This window comes from Geotrypetes seraphini, chromosome 6, assembly GCF_902459505.1.
Source record: "Geotrypetes seraphini chromosome 6, aGeoSer1.1, whole genome shotgun sequence".
NCBI lineage: Eukaryota > Metazoa > Chordata > Amphibia > Gymnophiona > Dermophiidae > Geotrypetes > Geotrypetes seraphini.
In genome coordinates, this window is record NC_047089.1 from 132,445,167 (window position 1) to 132,465,824 (window position 20,658).

At 42.8% G+C, this 20,658-nt stretch overlaps 1 protein-coding gene across 2 annotated transcripts in view; it reads right to left on the reverse strand.

Annotated features, from left to right (window-relative positions):
• MBNL2 (muscleblind like splicing regulator 2) overlaps nt 1-20,658 on the reverse strand; it is a 334,741-nt gene that overhangs the window by 312,469 nt on the left and 1,614 nt on the right. Inside the window, exon 1 of one of the 2 annotated variants that reach the window (XM_033948337.1) lies at nt 8,435-8,481. The exons of the other annotated variant lie outside the window; for it this stretch is intronic. The gene's annotated coding sequence lies outside the window, so the exon portion shown is untranslated. Of the gene's footprint in view, nt 1-8,434; nt 8,482-20,658 lie in introns of those variants that run through there. 2 annotated transcript variants of the gene reach the window in all.

The window sequence follows — 20,658 nt, forward strand, 5'->3', positions numbered from 1 at the left end:
CAATATCCAAGCGACCGAAATGCAAGGGACCTGGGGAGAGGAAGAAGCGATATGGATTGCTCTGAAAAGAGAAGATGGAACTTCTATTTATGTGGGTGTAGTCTACAGACCCTCCGACTCAATCGCAGCAAATTGATGAGGACCTCGGAGAAATTATAATCACGCCAATACTGAAAGATCCCAAAGGTCTAACAAACAGCCCATCAAACTACAAGACCAATCGCTTCTACTCCCAACATACGTCAAAATAATAGAAGGACTAGTCGCACAACAACTGTCCACGTACCTTGAATCCCACAATATCTTACACCCATCCCAATCCGGATTCAGAACCAACTACAGTACCGAAACTCTACTGGTATCTCTACTAGACATAGCTCGAAGTCACCTCAGCCAAGGAAACAAACTGCTAATCATCCAATTTGATTTATCAGCTGCATTCGATCTAGTGGACCACGACATACTCCTCCAAATATTAGACGCAATAGGAATTTCAGGTAAAGTTCATAACTGGTTCAAAGGCTTCCTCAAAAATAGAACATACAGAGTCAAATCTAAAGACATTCTATCTGAACCATGGTCCAATCCATGTGGAGTACCACAAGGCTCTCCCCTCTCTCCCACACTTTTCAACCTATTCATATCCTCCCTAGGCACCGTCCTAGACGCCCAAAATATTACTTCTCTCAGCTACGCGGACGACATTACCATCCTCCTTCCATTCGACATACATAACCCGATCTCCACAGAACACCTGAAAACTACATTGGAAACAGTGGATAAATGGATGATAGATCACAAGTTGAAGCTGAACTCTGACAAAACCAAATTCTTATTACTAGAGAAAGACAAAAAAACCATCCCTAACAGAACTGGAAGTAAACTCAATCAAGTACCCTATACAGAACTCCCTCAAAATTCTTGGAATACACTTAGACAGATGCTGTACAATGCAAACACAAATCCAAAAAATCACCCAAAAAGCATTCTTCACAATGCGAAATTTAAGAAAAATCAGAAAATTCTTTAAAAAAGACCAATTCAGGATCATTGTCCAATCCATGGTACTAAGTATCGTCGACTATTGCAACAGCCTCTACTTACCCTGCCCGACCAACACAATAAAAAAACTACAGACCATCCAGAACACAGCCCTCAGACTCATATATTCACTCAGCAAATACGACCACATTACCAATGCATACCTAGAATCCCACTGGCTACCAATAAAAGCAAGAACACAATTCAAACTCTACTGTCTCATTTTCAAAGTAACCCATGGCACGGCACCCAGTTACCTAAATAACCGTTTTCATTACTACCACCCATCAAGAAAAAGGAGAACACAGAACCTCTTCACCTATCCACCACTCAACGGTACCTGTCGTAAGAAACTCTATGACAACCTCCTGGGGACACAGGCAGCCAAAATAGACTCTGACATCTCTAAATTACTGACCAAAACAACAGACATAAAAGAGTTCCGCAAAGAAATAAAAACACTACTGTTCAAAAAATATCTCCCATCACTCTAACCACCGCCCAATGAGTTCCCATTCAACGACTTCGGAATCACTCATCCATATTATCTCTTTGTCTGTGATCAAGAATGTACTGTAACTCTCCTACACTACACCCGACTTAACTGATCGAGTTGACATATATAACCTCTGCAAAATGCATTATCTTCTGCTATATGTACTATCTTCTGTAATAAGTAATATCTTCTGTGAAATTGTAATATCATAACTCTTCACTTTTCCTGTAACTTACTCCTATCCTGAAATGTAATTCTACTGGAATGTCCCAGATATTTTCTATATTGTAATCCGCCTAGAACCGCAAGGCACAGGCGGAATAGAAATCCGTAATGTAATGTAATGTAATATCCAAAAGTTTGGAAGGAAAGAGGAGGTTCTGCTGTTGGGAGATTTCAACCTGCCGGATGCGGACTGGAATGTTCCGTCTGCAGAATCGGAAAGAAGTAGGGAGATTGTGGATGCCTTTCAAGAGGCTCTGCTCAGACAAATGGTGACGGAACCCACAAGGGAAAAAGCAATAATGGATCTGGTCCTCACAAATGGAGAGAGTATCTCTAATGTTCGAGTGGGTGCTCACCTGGGAAGTAGCGATCATCAAACGGTTTGGTTTGATATAATGGCTAAAGTGGAGAGCGGCCGCACGATACTTAAAGTCCTAGATTTCAAATGTACGGACTTTAATGCTATGGGAGAGTACCTGAAGAAAGAGCTGTTAGGATGGGAGGACATAAGAGAAGTGGAAAGACAGTGGTCTAAGCTGAAAGGAGCAATAAAAATGGCTACGGACCTTTATGTGAAGAAAATCAATAAAAGCAAGAGAAAAAGGAAGCCAATATGGTTCTCCAACCTAGTGGCTGAGAAAATAAAGGCGAAAGAGTTGGCGTTCGTGAAATATAAAAAAAACCAAGAAGAGGAGAGCAGAAAGGACTACAGGGTGAAACTGAAAGAAGCCAAGAGAGAGATACGTCTGGTGAAAGCACAGGCGGAAGAACAAATGGCTAAAAATGTAAAAAAGGGAGACAAAAATTTTTTCAGATATATTAGTGAAAGGAGGAAGATGAAAAATGGAATTGCTAGGCTAAAAGATGCTGGGAACCAATAAGTGGAAAGTGATGAGGAGAAAGCGAATGTGCTAAACAAATACTTCTGTTCTGTGTTCACAGAAGAAAATCCTGGAGAAGGACCGAGATTGTCTAGCAAAGTTACACGAGAAAATGGAGTAGATTCTGCGCCGTTCACGGAGGAGGGTGTTTATGAGCAACTTGAAAAACTGAAGGTAGACAAAACGATGGGACCAGACGGGATCCATCCCAGGATACTAAGGGAGCTCAGAGAGGTTCTGGCGAGTCCTATTAAAGACTTGTTCAACAAATCTCTGGAGACGGGAGTGATTCCTGGGGATTGGAGGAGAGCGGATGTGGTCCCTATTCATAAAAGTGGTCACAGGGATGAAGCAGGAAACTACAGGCCGGTGAGCCTCACTTCAGTTTTGGAAAAATAATGGAAGTTTTGCTGAAAGAAAGGATAGTGTACTTTCTTGAATCTAATGGGTTACAGGATCCGAGGCAACATGGCTTTACAAAAGGTAAATCGTGCCAAACGAACCTGATTGAATTTTTTGATTGGGTGACCAGAGAGCTGGATCGAGGACATATGCTAGATGTAATTTACTTGGATTTCAGCAAAGCCTTTGATACAGTTCCTCATAGGAGGCTGTTGAACAAACTTGAAGGGCTGAAGTTAGGACCCAAAGTGGTGAACTGGGTCAGAAAGTGGCTGTCGGACAGACGCCAGAGGGTGGTGGTTAATGGAAGTTGCTCGAAAGAAGGAAAGGTGAGTAGTGGAGTCCCTCAGGGATCAGTGCTGGGGCCAATCCAGTTCAATATGTTTGTGAGTGACATTGCTGAAGGGTTAGAAGGAAAAGTGTGCCTTTTTGCAGATGATACCAAGATTTGTAACAGAGTAGACACCGAAGAGGGAGTGGAAAATATGAAAAAGGATCTGCAAAAGTTGGAGGAATGGTCTAATGCCTGGCAACTAAAATTCAATGCAAAGAAATGCAGAGTAATGCATTTTGGGATTAATAATAGGAAGGAACCGTATATGCTGGGAGGAGAGAAGCTGATATGCACGGACGGGGAGAGGGACCTTGGGGTGATAGTGTCCGAAGATCTAAACAGTGTGACAAGGCAGTGGCTGCTGCCAGAAGGATGCTGGGCTGTATAAAGAGAGGCGTAGTCAGTAGAAGGAAGAAGGTGTTGACGCCCCTGCACAGGTCATTGATAAGGCCCCACTTGGAGTATTGTGTTCAATTTTGGAGACCGTATCTGGCGAAGGACGTAAGAAGACTTGAGGCGGTCCAGAGGAGGGCGACGAAAATGATAGGAGGCTTGCTCCAGAAGACGTATGAGGAGAGACTGGAAGCCCTGAATATGTATACCCTAGAGGAAAGGAGAGACAGGGGAGATATGATTCAGACGTTCAAATACTTGAAGGGTATTAACGTAGAACAAAATCTTTTTCAGAGAAAGGAAAATGGTAAAACCAGATCACATAATTTGAGGTTGAGGGGTGGTAGATTCAAAGGCAATGTTAGGAAATTCTACTTTACGGAGAGGGTGGTGAATGCCTGGAATGCGCTCCCGAGAGAGGTGGTGGAGAGCAAAACTGTGACTGAGTTCAAAGAAGCGTGGGATGAACACAAAGGATCTAGAATCAGAAAATAAGATTAAATATTGAACTAAGGCCGGTACTGGGCAGACTTGCACGGTCTATGTCTGTATATGGCCGTTTGGTGGATGATGGGCTGGGGAGGGCTTCAATGGCTGGGAGGGTGTAGATGGGCTGGAGTAAGTCTTAACAGAGATTTCGGCAGTTGGAACCCAAGCACAGTACAGGGTAAAGCTTTGGATTCTTGCCCAGAAATAGCTAAGAAGAAAAAAATTAAAAAAATTTAAATTGAATCAGGTTGGGCAGACTGGATGGACCATTCGGGTCTTTATCTGCCGTCATCTACTATGTTACTATGACCCAGGGTCTGATCCGGAGATGGCAAGTCTTATGTTCTAATCACATTGTGGATTACCTCGTTGAACAACCAATAACGTCTACATCAGGGACATCTGTTTCCACAGTGTCTTTTGTTTGGGACATTCTTCTTCCTTAGGTGAAGTCTAGAACTGTGAACTTGGAAAGGAAGAACTTGGAATTCTAGCTCTTTTCTTTCTGAGTGGGATCAAGTTAAAGAAGCTCTTTTGAAAAGATCAGCATTTCCTTTGAAATGCTCATTAAGGGCCTGATTCTATATAAATAGCACAAAAAAATGGTGCCAATCAGACAGATGCTTGGCATAATTCTACAAAAGGCACGCACCATATACAGAATCGCGCCTAGCAGCAATGGACATCACTAACATTTAGATGCATCCATTTAGGCCAAGAAAAACTAGGCCTAAATACCTGCACCTAAGTTGTGCATGGATCATGAATATACTATAACAGTGCGCTTTACTTTTAAGAATGCCCATGATCTGCCCATGCTTCTCCACTGTCCAGGCCCCTTGCTTCCCCATGCTTCTCCACTGTCCAGGCACTAGAACTGATGCACACCACTTTATAGAATGTGCAACTTCTAATTAGTGTCAATTCTAAGGAGTTAATTGCTAATTCTCAGTGCTGATTAGTCCTATCAAACAATTAAGCTGCACACAGAAACTAGCTGTGCGCACTGATTTGTGCACGCAACCCATTGTGCTATATACAGAATTTGGGAGTAAGCCAGCATATCAAGAAAGGTTCTAAGGTTTTTTTCATTTGTATGGAGCAAACTCAAACTTCCAGGATTCTCATTAGTTTCTGAAGTCTACTTTCTTACAATCCAGAGGGTGCATTTGGGTTAAACAATCTGGACAATGGCAGCCTTTTAACCTCTGTATCTTTTTCCATGAGGGTCAGGCATCTTTAGGCTCCCAGTTTCTAGCTTCAAAGATTATATGTACACACAATATTTTTCTATTTGTTCTCACCCACTGCTGCACCAAAAGACTTAAGTACCAATCTCAAGTGTTCCAATAAATCAGTTGTTTCCCCTAAGAAAGCCTCTTAGAAAGTCCACCATCTAATATATTTTATCATTTATTCTTGTAGGCTAAAACAAGTAAGGTGAAGAAAAGAACTCCCAATTTCAAAGTTTTCAGGATTGCAATGTAATGTTTTCCTCAGTCTTCAGCAGATTAAAAACTGAAGTTTTTAAGAAAACTGGATTTATTTTTGTTTAATATCAATACAATAGTACGGGCTTCATTTACAAAGCTGTGCTACTGATTAGCAGCATGCTGAATGCGAAGAAGCTCATGGAAATAGAATGGATTTCCTCACATTCAGCACTCCGAAAATCGGTGGTGTAGCTTTCTAAAAGGAGTTCCAAATCTCTCTCGACAGATCATATTTTAAACCTCACGGTCAGCATTTATTTTAAACTAGTTTTTTACCTCATTACATTAACAAGTGCTAGTATAGATGTGTAGACTTTTAGAACAATGGGGCGCTGAGGTGTTTCTTTCTATCTTTCTCTTTCCTTGCCCCCTTTCTGTCTGTCTGTCTGCCTTTCTTTCTCTCTCCCTGCCCCCTTTCTTTGTTTCTGTCTTTCTTTCTCTCTCCCTGCCCCCTTTCTTTCTTTCTGTCTCCCTCCCTGCCCCCTGTCTGTCTGTCTTTCTTTCTTTCTGTCACTCTCCCCCTGTCTGTCTTTCTTTCCGTCTCTCTCCCTCCCTGCCCCCTGTCTGTCTTTCTTTCTCCCTGCAGTCATGCACTGGCTTGTACTTCTGTGCGTACAGCCTTTGCTCTCCCTCCTCACACAGCGGTTCTAACAGCTGAGGCAGCTCTAAATTTGAATCTGTGGGCTCCCTGCAGTCTCGCACATCGGCTTGTACTTTTGCGTGTGCAGTCTTTGCTCTTCCTCTTCGCATAGCGTTTCTAGCAGCTGAGGTGGCTCTGTGAGCCTCGGTGTGGCAGGTGGCGTTTGGAGTGAGGAAGGAGCAGGGGAGAGTTGTATTATACTGTGCATGCGGAGGCACAGAGGCACACTAAGGGTTTTATTATTATGGATGGTGGCCACAACATTTAAACATATTCCTGGATAAGCCCTCAGATTAGTCCAAAAAGGTGAAGGGGAGTCCAGAGAAGGGGAAAAAAGGGTTAGGTTGGTTTTGGAATCTGTGGCAGGAGCTGGATGCAGGTGAAGGCTTTACTGTAGACTTTAGATTGGGGAAGGGGATAAAGGGTCTTCAGATCAGGTGTGGGCTGTCGTAAAGAGGATCAGATAGGAGTGTTACTATTAGGGGAAATTGGGAGGGAGGATCAGATATGGGGTGGGGCAGTACTGAATATGGAATGGATGTGTATATGGAATTTAACAGTTAAAGGAAAGATTTATAAACTCTGTGCTGGACGACTAGGCTTTCCTATGCTAGGCGGCCAGGTGATGATGGTCTGGAGGCTGAATTTTAAAGGTGTGATTAATATTTTTATGGGGGTGGGAGGGGGTCGGTGATCACTGAGGAAGTGTGTGGGGGTCTGTGTTATGTGTTTGCAATGCTTATTTGGTGAGTTTAGGTGGGTTTTTGTGACGTCCAAGTTCCGTCGATCCTAAACTGTATAACTTTATACATGCTGTACGACTAAGTCTAAGCCGGCCCACGTCCCACCCAACTCCCGCCCTCAACACTCCTCCTGAAACACCCTGTTTAGCTTTGGTCGTTCAGCGGCATTATGAAAGCCTAGGTCGTTTAGAAATACATCCAAAACCCGTTTTTATTATTGGCACTTGGACGTATTTGGACAATGTTCGTCCAAGTACCGACTGCTAAATTGGCCACTCTGAAATTTTATTGTGGCTAAATTATACATAGAATGTAGGGATTGGGACCTGGGGCCTTGCTATATGTTCATTGCTGGAAGGGTAGCACCAATATAGTGACTTTGTAAAATATCTGCTGGAGGGTTCATGTATTGGCCAGCACCTCCTGCGAAAGCATGTATTTTATAAATATACATGCTGAAACATGACAAGTTACATGTGTAAGTACTGAACAAATGTAAGTTGGCATTTTGCAGCTTACATGTATGTGTTGATATTTACACTTCAACCATTTTGCCAACCTATACATGTGAATGCTCTTAAATACAATCTTTATTTTCAATTTAAAGGGGAATATCAATAATGGCAAATAAAGAAGAATGCATCCCTGTACAGCAGGGGGTATCAAAGTCCCTCCTCGAGGGCCGCAATCCAGTCGGGTTTTCAGGATTTCCACAATGAATATGCATGAGATCTATTTCCATGCACTGCTTTCATTGTATGCTAATAGATCTCATGCATATTCATTGGGGAAATCCTGAAAACCCAACTGGATTTCGGCCCTCGAGGAGGGACTTTGACACCCTGGCTGTACAAGATTGCCCCAAATGAACATATATGCGCCAAAATGCAGCTGTAAATTCTCAGTGGCTCTTATATGTGCATTCCCTTAATGAAGTTAGGAATACGTGTGTAGATTTTTGACTCGCCCGCAACACACCTCCTTGCTATTTCTACATATTATGGACATCCATATGTAAATTGAGCCCTAAAAAAAATGCCATTTAGACATGGATGATGTTTCTATGTGGAAATTTCAGAATTTTCAGAACTGGATGCAATCAGAATTGGATGAAATTTCAGAATTGAATGCAATCAGCTATGAGCAGATTAAACTTTCTTTCATCGATCAAAAAAATCTCTCATATAAACAGTTCAATGTCAACACCCTTCTTTTAACTTAAGAATTTTAATTGTAGAACTTCAATGAATTACTAAATATTAGTGCCAATAGTGTCAATAGTATTAACGATCTGCACCTATCTTGATTTTCCGCCCAACAAAACCAGTTTCGTCAGCATTCGCGGCTTCTTCAGGGGTCTTAATAAACTGCAACAAAATAACATAAATGCGGTCAAAGTAACTTCAAATCTTATGTATTTCTCCAAGGCTTAAGTTGTTGATAAATTATTAACAAAGATGTACTCACTGGGGACAGCATCTGACTCTGCTTATAGGAGAGGTTTTTTGATCAATGAAAGAAAGTTTAACCTGCTCATAGCTGATTTGGTAACAGCTCCGACGCTCATAGAATTCCTAGGAGTGTCAGAGCTATTACTGTCATGGCCGGTGCTAAAAAAGGGTATCTGTTTAGACACCAGGATATATAAAGACGAGGTTATGAAAACCTATGACCACATTTGAAAGCAAGGCACAATTTCAACCAAGTACAGACATTTTCTATGGCAATACCTAATATCTGAAATTAATTTTTCTAAATCAACCCAAGGCAGACATTTCTAAACTGTCTTATTTCTTAAGCACTGTAACAGATACAATTTGATAAAAATATTATTAGACAAATACAGTAGTAAGAATACTAAAACACTATATTTTATTCCAAACAATTTAAGCCACCTGGTGGAATTAGAAACACTATTTAGGTCACCTATGTGACCAAAAATAAATTAATGAGCTTTATTAAATCACCTTAGTAAAGTCCTGCTGTTCTCTAACCAAAGGCAGCTGTTGCCTCTAATTCAATACATACCCTTCAACTGAATCCTGGTAGTCTTTTTCCTACTCTTAACAATGAAAATATCAACATACTATCATTTGTTTCAGCCTATAGACCGTACTCATGAGAGACATACATAAAATAATAGGGCATTCAGCTTTAGTTCAAACTCTATCCTATATCCACCACAGTTAAAGACGGAGAAGAGGGGGAGACCATCATAACACTGAGTTCCCCCTTTCAAGGTCTGACACAAATTCTTAAGTTCTGATGTTTTATCATTCTGTCTCTAAGGAAAAGTTTTATAAATCAATCTGTCCCTCTCCCTAGCATTCTCGCAGCAGTGGTCTGGCAGCCCATTGTCAACAGAACCCGAGGTGAGTGCATCATTATTTCACCTATCACAATGACCCAGATCTACTCATCTCACTCTGTCCCTTATTTTTCCCCACTGATATCCCTTTTACAGTGTACACAACCTTTTCTCACTCACAGGCCGATGTGTGTCATAAAATTTAGGCGTGCATGTCACAGAACAGGGCGTAAGGCAAATTTATTCATTTATTTTAGGTATTTACTGCATATACCGCCTATCAAGGTTATCTAAGCAGTTTACAATCAAATACTCAAGTTTTTTCCCTATCTGGCCTGGTGGACTCACAATCTATCTAATGTTCCTGGGGCAATGGAGGATTGAGTGACTTACCCAGGGTCACAAGGAGTAGCGCAGGACTTTCCATCCGAAGCTGTAGCTCTAACCACTAGGCTATTCCTCCCACACATAGCTCCTAATGACTGCCAATTAACACCAATTATTGATTGGTAACACTTCATTATCTAATTAATTTTTGTGCAGATCTATGATCCATGCCCAAATTTGCACACCTAGCTTTCGGTAGCCTATATAGAAACTGGTGGCATTACCAGGGGCCGTTGAAAAGTTCTCAGCCTAACCAACAAAGTTGCGGTAGCTTCCATCAAGGGCTATACACCTAGTTCAGCGATTTTCCATTTTTTTCATTCCGTCGGAAAAATATGAAACAAAAAACGTGGAAAATTGCTGCCCCAACTTTGTTGATTGGAAAGTTCTCAGCCCATCGGCCCCTCATATGTACACTTTATCCCATATGGGTAATGTTTATAAGTGCAGTCAGTTATAAAATTATCCTCAAACTGTTACGGTAGCCTGCTAGTGAGAATCAAGGAACATTTCTGAACATTACATGAAGAAGGCAGTAAAGGATGTCTGCAGACATGCCATATCCCTAACAGTATAACACTAACAGCTGCTACAAATGCTGCCTTTCAAAAGAACATTCTTCGATGTAATGCAAGCACTTTGACAACAAAAATCATTGCAGAAACCAATTACTGAGCTTCAAGTATTACAGCAAACACACTTTGCGGTATACGAAACCTGTAAAATACAAGACAACCGCTACTATTACGTAACAGTCGCCTGTAAATCCTAAAAAAACTCGGGTACTCTGGAGCAGTGTTTCTTGACCCTCCAAATTAGGCTGAGTGTGAAACTGAATTTTAGTTTGTTTGAGCAAGTAGGGTTGTTTCCAAATGGCTGTATGTAACTTGTAACCTAGGCTGCTTGGTGAGTCTTGGCTTTGTATCTTTTTCGTTTCCCTGACTTTATTATTGTAAGCTGCTTTGATATATCAAATAAAATGAACTACAGTATGAATGACCCAGTGTGGTGTCTTTGAGTGAGTGAGGGGTTGTCTTCAAATCTATGTACAGGTCCGCCATGGCTGAGTAAAAGTAGGTGGAATGCATGGGCAATGGGTAGGCGGACTACATGTGTGTTAACTTCAATGTGTTTTTGTGTGATATTTGTAAATGTTTGAATGGCTAGGAGTATCTATATGACAGAGTGGTCTGTGTGTGTGCGTTTTTTTTTTGTTGTTTTTTTTTGACTGGATGTACTCAAAATGCATACGCAGAGCCAGATTCAGAACTTGGGTGGCAGCTAAGTGCTGTGAAACTACCACTGCAATACAAGAATAAAAGAACTTTATATTGTAGTGAATGAAAATTTTGCAGCATATAAATTTTAAAAAGTACAAAATATGCATTTTTATGTAACTTGTATCTTTACAACCACCCTTTCTCTATCCATTTTGTGCACCCTCTGTCATCAAAGAAATAGATTCTCACCCTATCAAGGCCACCTTTTCTCCCTCTTTCTCAACAAGCACCTCACCATGAAACACCCTTTTCCCTGGCCAACAGATGTCTGTAATACAGTACACACAACAGCGTGTAGCATTGTGAATTTTTTAAATTAAAGCAGAACGGCTACTATTTTATCAAATTTCTCTCTTCACAGCATGTTACATCATGTACATCATTACATTCCCACATACTGTTGGTGGCTTTGAGAAAGAAACACCAATCCCCCTTAATTTTCTCTTGCTGATTAAAGGCAATTTTCTTCTATTTTCCTAGTACTTCTGGCTCACAAAATTAACCTTTGATTTACCCATGGACATTGGAACCTAAATTCACATTTCAACTATCCAACTGTCAGGTGCCCTTTCTATCCTTCCTCCTTCTTTTCCCATCAAACACTTGTTTCCTCATCAAGGAATCCTCCTCTTCCACATCATGCAACCCCCCCCACTCTCCTTCCTTCCATCCTACTACTACTAATCATTTCTATAGGGCTACTAGACATGTGCAGCATTGTACATCAAAACACAGAAGAGAGAGTCCCTGGTCAAAAGAGCTTACAATCTAGTCTAGCCAGACAAACTGGGCAAGATGGTACATCAATAAACTGTGTTCAGGTGGGAGAATTACAGAGAGAATGATAAGACAGATATTGGTGCTTAGAAGGTGGGTTGGAGTTTGGAACTGAAAGTGGTACAAAAGGTGCATTTTGTGGGCTTACCTAAGATGATTCCTGAGAAGCAGCTGTCCCTTATTTTGGAAAGTTGGATCTTGAAGGAACTTGTTAAACAAGGGGCCCTTGATCTTGCGCGTGTGCACTGCTTAGGCCACAAGCAAGATGGGGAACTTCGTCCTCAAGTAGTCATTGCAAAAATTCATAATTATGTTCATAAGTAAGGATTGTTGCGCTTATACAAGCAGAAAAGAGACTCTTTAAAATATGACTGGGAACTAGTACTTATATTTCAGGATTATTCACCTGCTCTTCTGGTGAGGCTCAGATGTTTTATGCCTCTCTGCAATGTTTTATATCAGCACAAAATTCGATTTATGTTTCTCTATCCAGTGGTCTTAAAGATTTTTAGGGATGGCAGATGGAAAGCCTTTGAGTTATTACAGAAGGTGCAGTGCTGTGTAAATAAATTTCCAGGACTGCCTGAGCACACAACATGAATCACCACTTTCCGATTGCACTTTGGTTCTTATGTTTGCACCGTAGTAGTATAAAAGCTGCTGGACCTGTGGTTTAGCAAGAAGCCTTTTGCTTCAATTTCTCCTCAAGTTGCTTTTTCAATGGTTGTTTGTACACTTTTAAGTATTAACGGAGGCATACTCTGGTCATGTTTTGTATCTCAAAGTTTTTCAGTTGGAAGCGGGGGAGTGGGGACTCCTGGTTCACAAAATGATCTACTGTACCCTTGTGCACATGCATGCCGCTGGAATGCTTACTTCATTAAAAAGGATATTTGTACTGGAAGGTGTGATAGGGGAGATAGGGAAGGCAGTGGCGTACCAAGGGGGGGTGGGGGGAGCTGTCCGCTCCAGGTGCACGCCCTAAGGGGGTGCACAGCCGGCTACCCTCTCTATTCTGCCGCTACTGCTTTCCTTAACCAGCAGCAGCGGTTTCTCCCTGCTGCTTCCCTGACTCACAAGACTTCACTTCCAAAATAGTGTCCATCTAACCACTGCATCCTGGCACCGGCTCCCCCGCAGAGTCACTCCAGCGAGGCGATCTCCAATCCCTAGGGCGAACTTAACCCGGCCGGCAACATGACTTCAATCCATCGTGCGGGCTCACTGGTGGACGAGCGAGCTAAGTCTCCTCTCATTGGTTGCACTTTGCCGGCCCGCTGCGTGGTAGGTGGAGGCAAAAGGTGAGGCAGGCTGGAGGGCGGGGAAAAAGTGCAAGGCCCACAAGACTTCACCTCCGGCGTCAATTTTAACGTCGGCGAGGAAGTTCTGGGCCAGCCAATCGCTGCCTGGCCTGGCTCGGGGAAGGAGCAGGGAGAAATCGGCTGCTGGCTTGGGGGTGGGGGTAGGGAAAGAATCGTGAAAGTGGAGAAATCGGCACGATGGCTTTGTGGGGGGACTAGGGGGAGAGAGAAAGAAAGAAAGACAGGCAGGCAGGGGGGACAGAGAAAGAATGGCAGAAATAAAGAGGGGGACCAGGGGGAGAGAGAAAGAAAGGCAGAAATAAAGAGGGGGGCCAGAGGGAGAGAGAAAGAAAGGCAGAAATAAAGAGGGGGCCAGGGGGAGAGAGAAAGAAAGGCAGAAAGAAAGAGGGGGGGGCTAGGGGAGAAAGAAAGAAATATTGGCTTTACAGAAGAAGGATAGTGAAAACACTCAAAGAAATTGCAATGGCACCAAGTCTCTCTCTTTGAAAGAACAACAATGGAAATAAGACTTGTATATAAAATATCTATGAAATCAATACTATCTATACCAAGGGTGTCGAAGTCGGTCCTCGAGGGCCGCAATCCAGTCGGGTTTTCAAGATTTCCCCAATGAATATGCATGAGATCTATGTGCATGCACTGCTTTCAATGCATATTCATTGGGGAAATTCTGAAAACCCGACTGGATTGCGGCCCTCGAGGACCGACTTCGACACCTGTGATCTATACCATAGAGCTCTCGGATACCTGCACCGTTAAATCATGATAGATTGTTCCAACGGCTCATGCAGGTCAAGGATGTCACTCATAGAGCTCTATGTTGAATTGAAAGTGCAAATACTTTGTGCAAAAAACTCAAATAAAGTGCATAGTGCATAAAGCTACTGTTATAACAAAAATTGGCACTTATCTTATGATGCCTTATGTTGTAGAAGAAATTAATCAAATGAAATCACCAGACAAAAAGGTAGGAAAAATGATTTTATTTTCAATTTAGTGATCAAAATGTGTCCGTTTTGAGAATTTATATCTGCTGTCTATATTTTTCACTATGGCCCCCTTTTACTAAACCGCAATAGCGGTTTTTAGCGCAGGGAGCCTATGAGCGTCGAGAGCAGCGCGGGGCATTCAGCACAGTTCCCTGCACTAAAAACCACTATCGCGGTTTAGTAAAAATGGCGGGGGTATTTGTCTATTTTTGTATAGTTGTTACTGAGGTGACATTGCATAGAGTCATCTGCCTTGATCTCTTTGAAAAAAACCCCGAATATAAATGATAATTAACATTTTCTCTGTGTACAGTGTGCTTTACGTTTTTTTTAAATTTTATTGTTGGTAGATCATTTTGACTTGGTCACTTTAAAAGTAGCTCGCAAGCCCAAAAAGTGTAGGCACCTTTGCTGTAAACAGTGGTGTCCGTCCCAGCTTGTGCTCCCTCTGGCGGTTGTTTCACTTCTGGCCGGCTCCCCTGCTCAAAGCCGCAGGTGTCTGCTCCTCACGCAATCCGCAGCTGCATTGGAAGCATTCCGTCTGACGTCACTAGCAGGAGAACCGGCCAGACATGCTGGGCAGGGAAGAGATGTTGCTGCTGTACAGGGAAGGGGGGGGAAGAAATGCTGTACAGGCAAGGGGGGAGAAATGCTGCTACTGCTGCACAGTGTAGGGGGGAGAAATGCTGCTGCTGCACAGGGAAGGGGGAGAGAGAAATGCTGCAGTAGCACCCAATTGGGAAGAGAGAGGGAAGGAGGAAGAAGGAAGACAAGGGAGAGGAACCAGAGATACCAAGTCCATGGGAGGGAGGGAAAGGAAAAAAGGAAGGGAGATACCAGACCATGGAGGGGGGAGGAAGAGATGCCATGGCATGGGGAGGAGGGAAGGGAAGGGAAGGGAAGGAGATAGAGATAACACACCATGGTGTGGAGTGGGAAGGAAAGGAGAAGAGAAAGAGAGAGATGCCAAAGCATAGGGGAGGGGGTAGAGACAGAAAAATGGAGAGGGGGTGAAGCTGAAATGAATCATGTGCAAAGGAAAGAAGGGACCCCGGATATACAGTTTATTGAAAGGACACAGAAAGAGGGAAGATGCCATATGGAAGAGAGAGAGGGTGGACAGTAGATGGAAGGGGCAGAGAGAGTGTGGGCAGTAGATGGAAGGGGTATAGAGAGAGAGAGAGAGGGCAGAAGCTGGGTGGAAGAGGCAAAGAGAGCCCTTTCTGGAAACGTCAATCGCTCCTCCTAAACTTACTTGCTCCACTTCATCACTGACGCTAACCCATTCTGCTTCTATTCCTTTCTCTCCTCTCTTCTACCTTCCAAGTATTTAGATCAATGCTGTCTTGTTATTTTATTTTTCCTCTAACTCTACTTTTCACTTCTCTATTACCCTCCAGGTACTTTAGTTAGATTGTGAGCCTTCGGGACAGTAAGGGAATTTTTCAAGTACCTTTCTTATTTCTAATCTTAATGTATATTTTCTGTAAACCGCTTAGAACCTAACGGATGTAGCGGTATATAAGAAATAAATTACATTACATTACATTTTTTTACATTGCAGATGTTGCATGGAAGGGAGAAAGGACAAACGCTGTATAGAAAGAAGAGAGCAAAGAAAAGATGATTAAAGCAGAAATGACAAAAGGTAGAAATATTTTTTAGTTGCTTTACTTAGAATCAAGTAGTATTGTAACTGTATTGATAAAAGTTTATAAACAGGAAATGGAAATAAGGCAATTTTTTGGACTAAACCCAGGAAACGATAGCATAACAGAGGTATACTGTACTGTACTGAAGAAAGATTTGGATTAGTCCAAAAAAATGGTATTTTCTTATTTCTCATTATTTGTTTTATTTTTATTTGTTAATTTGTAAAGTGGTGATTGTTATGTATCAGTTTTTTCAAATTTACATCTACTGTCTTTATATTTTGCACAGTATTAGGGGACATGTGTCACTGTTTTTGTGGTGTTGTGGTGTTGTATTGTATAAAGAGTCTGGTTTCTTGGCGGTTCAGTTTAACTTTTGTCTACATATTTCTATTTATAGTTTGTGATTATTCCATATTGGGCGAGGGTGTATCTCTGTTCTGTGTGTATGAAAAGGACATAGTTTTCAGTTGGCATTGATTACAGGAGCAATTGGCTGTGCAGGACCTGGCTTGTTTAGTTTTACAATGTATGTGTTGGTGTTCTAGTGCTCACTGCAGTGTTTAAGATGCTGCCTTTTCCTAGGTACACTCATGTGCAATATGTGGATTGTTACTAAAAATCATATTTTTGATATAGATGGGGGGTGTCAAAAAATGATGGGCCCTGGGTGTCACATTTGCTAGGTACGCCACTGAGGGAAGGGGTATGAGGGAGTTGGCTTGCTGAAGGGGGATGGCATTTACTGATTTGCTGAGGGGTCTTATATTCTTATTTTATGGGACTGTTTTACTCATATTGATTATTGTTCGTTTTGGTGGATATTTAGGAAGTGATAACTATATATTGTATATGTTGACCTGAAACCCATTCTGGGCTCTTTGGGGAGGATGGGATAGAAAATGAATTATATAAATAAGTATGCTGTTCTTTAAGATTAGTTTTTGATTCTCCATAACTAAGGGCTCCTTTTACAAAGGTGCGTTAGGGCCTTAACACACGGAATAGCGCACACTAAATTGCCGCGCACGCTAGACCTTAATGCCAGCATTGAGTTGGCATTATTCTAGAAGCGTACCGCGCGGTTTAGCATGCGACAAAACGCTAGCGCACCTTAGTAAAAGGAGCCATAAGTCAGTGAAGAATGTTATCTGCCTTTTGTTTTGGAATGTGGGTGATATTACCTTCCCAATAAAACGGAGTAAAATCTTATTAGCTCTTAAGAGACAAGGGGCGGATATTGCCTGTTTTCTGGAATCCTGGTTATCAGAGGCTGAAATAGAGAAATTACAGAGATTATGGTTTGGGGATGTTTGTTATTCTGCTGCAGATGGGTGCGAGGGAGTGGCGGTACTAGTGCACAAGGTGGAGAATGACACGGGCCCTGTCCCCGCCCCATCCCCACAAACCATCTGATCCCATCCACACAAGCCTCAAATAGTTTTATACTGAACTTATTTTATTAAAGTATAAAAAGAAACAATATTCTATACCAGTGTTCTTCAACCTTTTTACACCTATGGACCGGCGAAAATAAAATAATTATTTCGTGGACCGGCAAACTACTAAGACTGAAATTTTTTTTAAAAAACCATCGCCGCCCCGTCCCCGCGAGCTCGGTCCCACAAACCATCTGATCCCATCCGCACAAGCCTCAAATAGTTATGATTTTATATTGAACATATTTTATTAAAGTATAAAAAGAAACAATATTCTATACAATTGTCATTTTATAAATACAAATAATACAGGGCAAAGATCAACAAAACCCCTGTCTCCCCTCCCCTTCACATATATCCCCTCTACTATCAAGAAAACTGAATAAAGCCAAATTATTACAGAATGCTACACAAATATCATGTAACAGAATACCACAGTCACACATGACAGGAATGATGTTAGGGGAGTGGAACTAGGGCAACTGCCCCCTGGTCAGAGAGAGCCCTAAGCCAGCCAGAAGCTAAAGAAGCACTGCCTGGGCTTTGCACTCCCCAGTTATGTCTAGTAAGAAACATATTTCAAATCTGATATATTTGAATCACAAGATAGAAATAAAATTATTTTTTTCTACCTTTTGTCTTCTCTGGTTTCTGCTTTCATTGCCTTTTCACTCTCTTCCAGCCAGTGTCTGCCCTAAGAACATAAGAATTGCCACTGCTGGGTCAGACCAGAGGTCCATCATGACCAGCAGTCCACTCACGCGTACCATGGCCCAGTACAGTGGCATGATAACCTTCTCTGTCTCTTCAGTCCAGCATCTGCCCCTTCCATTCACTGTCTGTCTTTCCCTGCCATCTCTCCTCCTGCCCCCCCCCCCCCCAAATTTGGTCTGGCATCCATCATCTTCCTTCTGTTCCCCTCATGGTCTGGCATCTCTGTCCTTCCCTCCCCCCCTGTGGTTTTTAGCATCTCTCTCTTCTCATTTCCTCCACTCAGATCCGATATCATTCTCTGCTCTCTCTTCCCTTTTCTTCTCTGGTCTTCCTTCTCTATTTTCTGCCTCCATCTAAATTAAATTCTTTCTTACTATTTAGTCCCGTTTCCCTCTGTCTACTCACAGCTTGTCACCCCTTTCCCTCACCCCTCCATTATCTTACTATTTTCTTCCCCCTTTATCTCCTCCTTCCATCCAGTATGTGTTCTTTCCCCACTATCAGCATCTGCTCTCCCCTCTCAACTGACATCCATCTGCCTTCTGCTCTCTCTCCCTTCTTCCCACTTCCATCATCTGTCCCCTTCTCTCTCTCATCTCCTCCATTCCATCATCTGCCCCTTTTCTCTCTATCCCCCCCCCCCCCAACTTCCATCATCTGCCCCCCTTCCCCTCACCTTTGCAGGTCACTTTCTTTCCCCTGAGGGTGGCTCACGTCAGAGGAGAAGCTTTGGCCGAGCAGAACCGCTTGCAAGGAACAGTTGAACTTACTTGATTGATGTCGATGCTGGGGCCCGTTGCTGTTTGAAAGAAAAAAAAAAAGGGACCTGCAAAGGCAAGAGGAAGGGAAACCTCCAGGACAGCTGCTCTTTGCCTTCCTTCAGCGGCCCAAGAGTCCAGACCAACAGCGGCAGCTCTGTGTACTTTTAACTTCGACACAGAGCTGCCCCTAAGCAGTAGTTTAGCGCGGTTTCATGAGGCAGCCTCGGGGCCTTTGCTAGGCCGGCCCGCTTCGATGATGCGATGTGGGCCGGCTTAGCAAAGGCTCCGAGGCTGCCTCATGAAACCGCGCTAAACTACTGCTTAGGGGCAGCTCTGTGCTGAAGTTAAAAGCACACAGAGCTGCCGCTGGTGGTCTGGAGGTGAGGAGATAAGGCAGGAGGCAAACACGGTGGAAGGCAGAAGTCCCGGCACAGCGACTGCAACAGGAAGTTGCAAGTCAGCTGACGCCGGCCTTTCGTTGCGGCGGGGACCGAATCCTTCGCGGACCGGCAAGATTTTTTTGTGGACCGACAGCAGTCCGCGGACCGGCGGTTGAAGAACTGTGTTCTATACAATTGTCATTTTATAAGTCACAAATAATACAGAGCAAGGATCAACAAAACCCATGTCTCCCCTCGCCTCCCCCTCACAAATATCCTCTCTACTATCGAGAAAACTGAAAGCAAATTACTACAGAATGCTACATAGAAAAATCATGCTTACAAGACTACTTCAGTCACACATGGCAGGAATATGTTAGGAGAGTGCAACTAGGGCAACTACCCCCTGGTCATAGAGATGCCTAAGCCAGCTGGAAGTTAAAGAATTACAGCCTGGGCTTTGCAGTCCCCAGTAACAGTATGTCTAACACCAGCTCTAGCAGGATACATATTTCAAATCTGATATATTCTAATCACAAAATATATTTTAAAAAATTCTACCTTTTATTATCTGGTCATTTTATTCTTCACATCACATTGGTCTCAGGCTCTGGTTTCAGTTTGTGTCTGTCTACTCTTAACTCACTTGCTAGGGTCTCCTGACCATTTGACATGTCTTCTTTCTCCATGCTCTCTATTCATTTTCCATCTCCGTGTATGTTTTTTCCCCATATTCAGCAAGAATCTCACTTCTCTATTTCCTATATTTCCCTTTCTAGTATTTCACCTGTGCCAATCTTCCTGCCTTCTTCATCTCACCATTCTATGATCCCCTCCTCCTGTGTACAGTATCACTCCTCTATATCCCTATGCCCACCCCTGTCCAGCATCTTCCTTCTACATTCTTATTCTCCCCCATGTCTAGCTATCTTCTGGGTCCATATACCCTCCCATATCTAGCATTACCCCTGTGCCCATATACCACCCCCATGAAGATGAAGCATTCCCCTTTTTGTCCCTGTTCCTATGCTCCCATCCATGCCTACCATCTCCCCTCTTTTTGTATATCTCCCTGTGTCCAGTTTCTCCCTCTCTTACTCCTTTAAACCAATGTGTCTCTCACACTCTCTCTTTCCTCCTCCTGCACTAAGTCGGACCTTACCAATCAGGAGCTGCGTGTCAAAGTAGCTCCTGATTGGATAAGGCCCGACTTAGTGCAGGAACAGGCGGTCAGAGTATACAGCGAGTGATTTCCTGCACTCGCCGGTGCTCCGGCTGCTCTCTCCTGCCTCTCCCGCTGCCCTCTCCTTGTCGGCAGTTCGCAGTCGGAAAATACCGCGAATGACCGGGACCGTGAACGACCGGGGGAACATTGTATATACTTATGAAGGGAATTTTTTTAAATAAAGTAAAAATCTGGAATCTCTTGTGGCACACTTGAAATGTCTTCAGGGCACACCACTGTGCTGTGTGTGGCACACAGTTTGAGTCACTGATCTATAGACTTTCAAA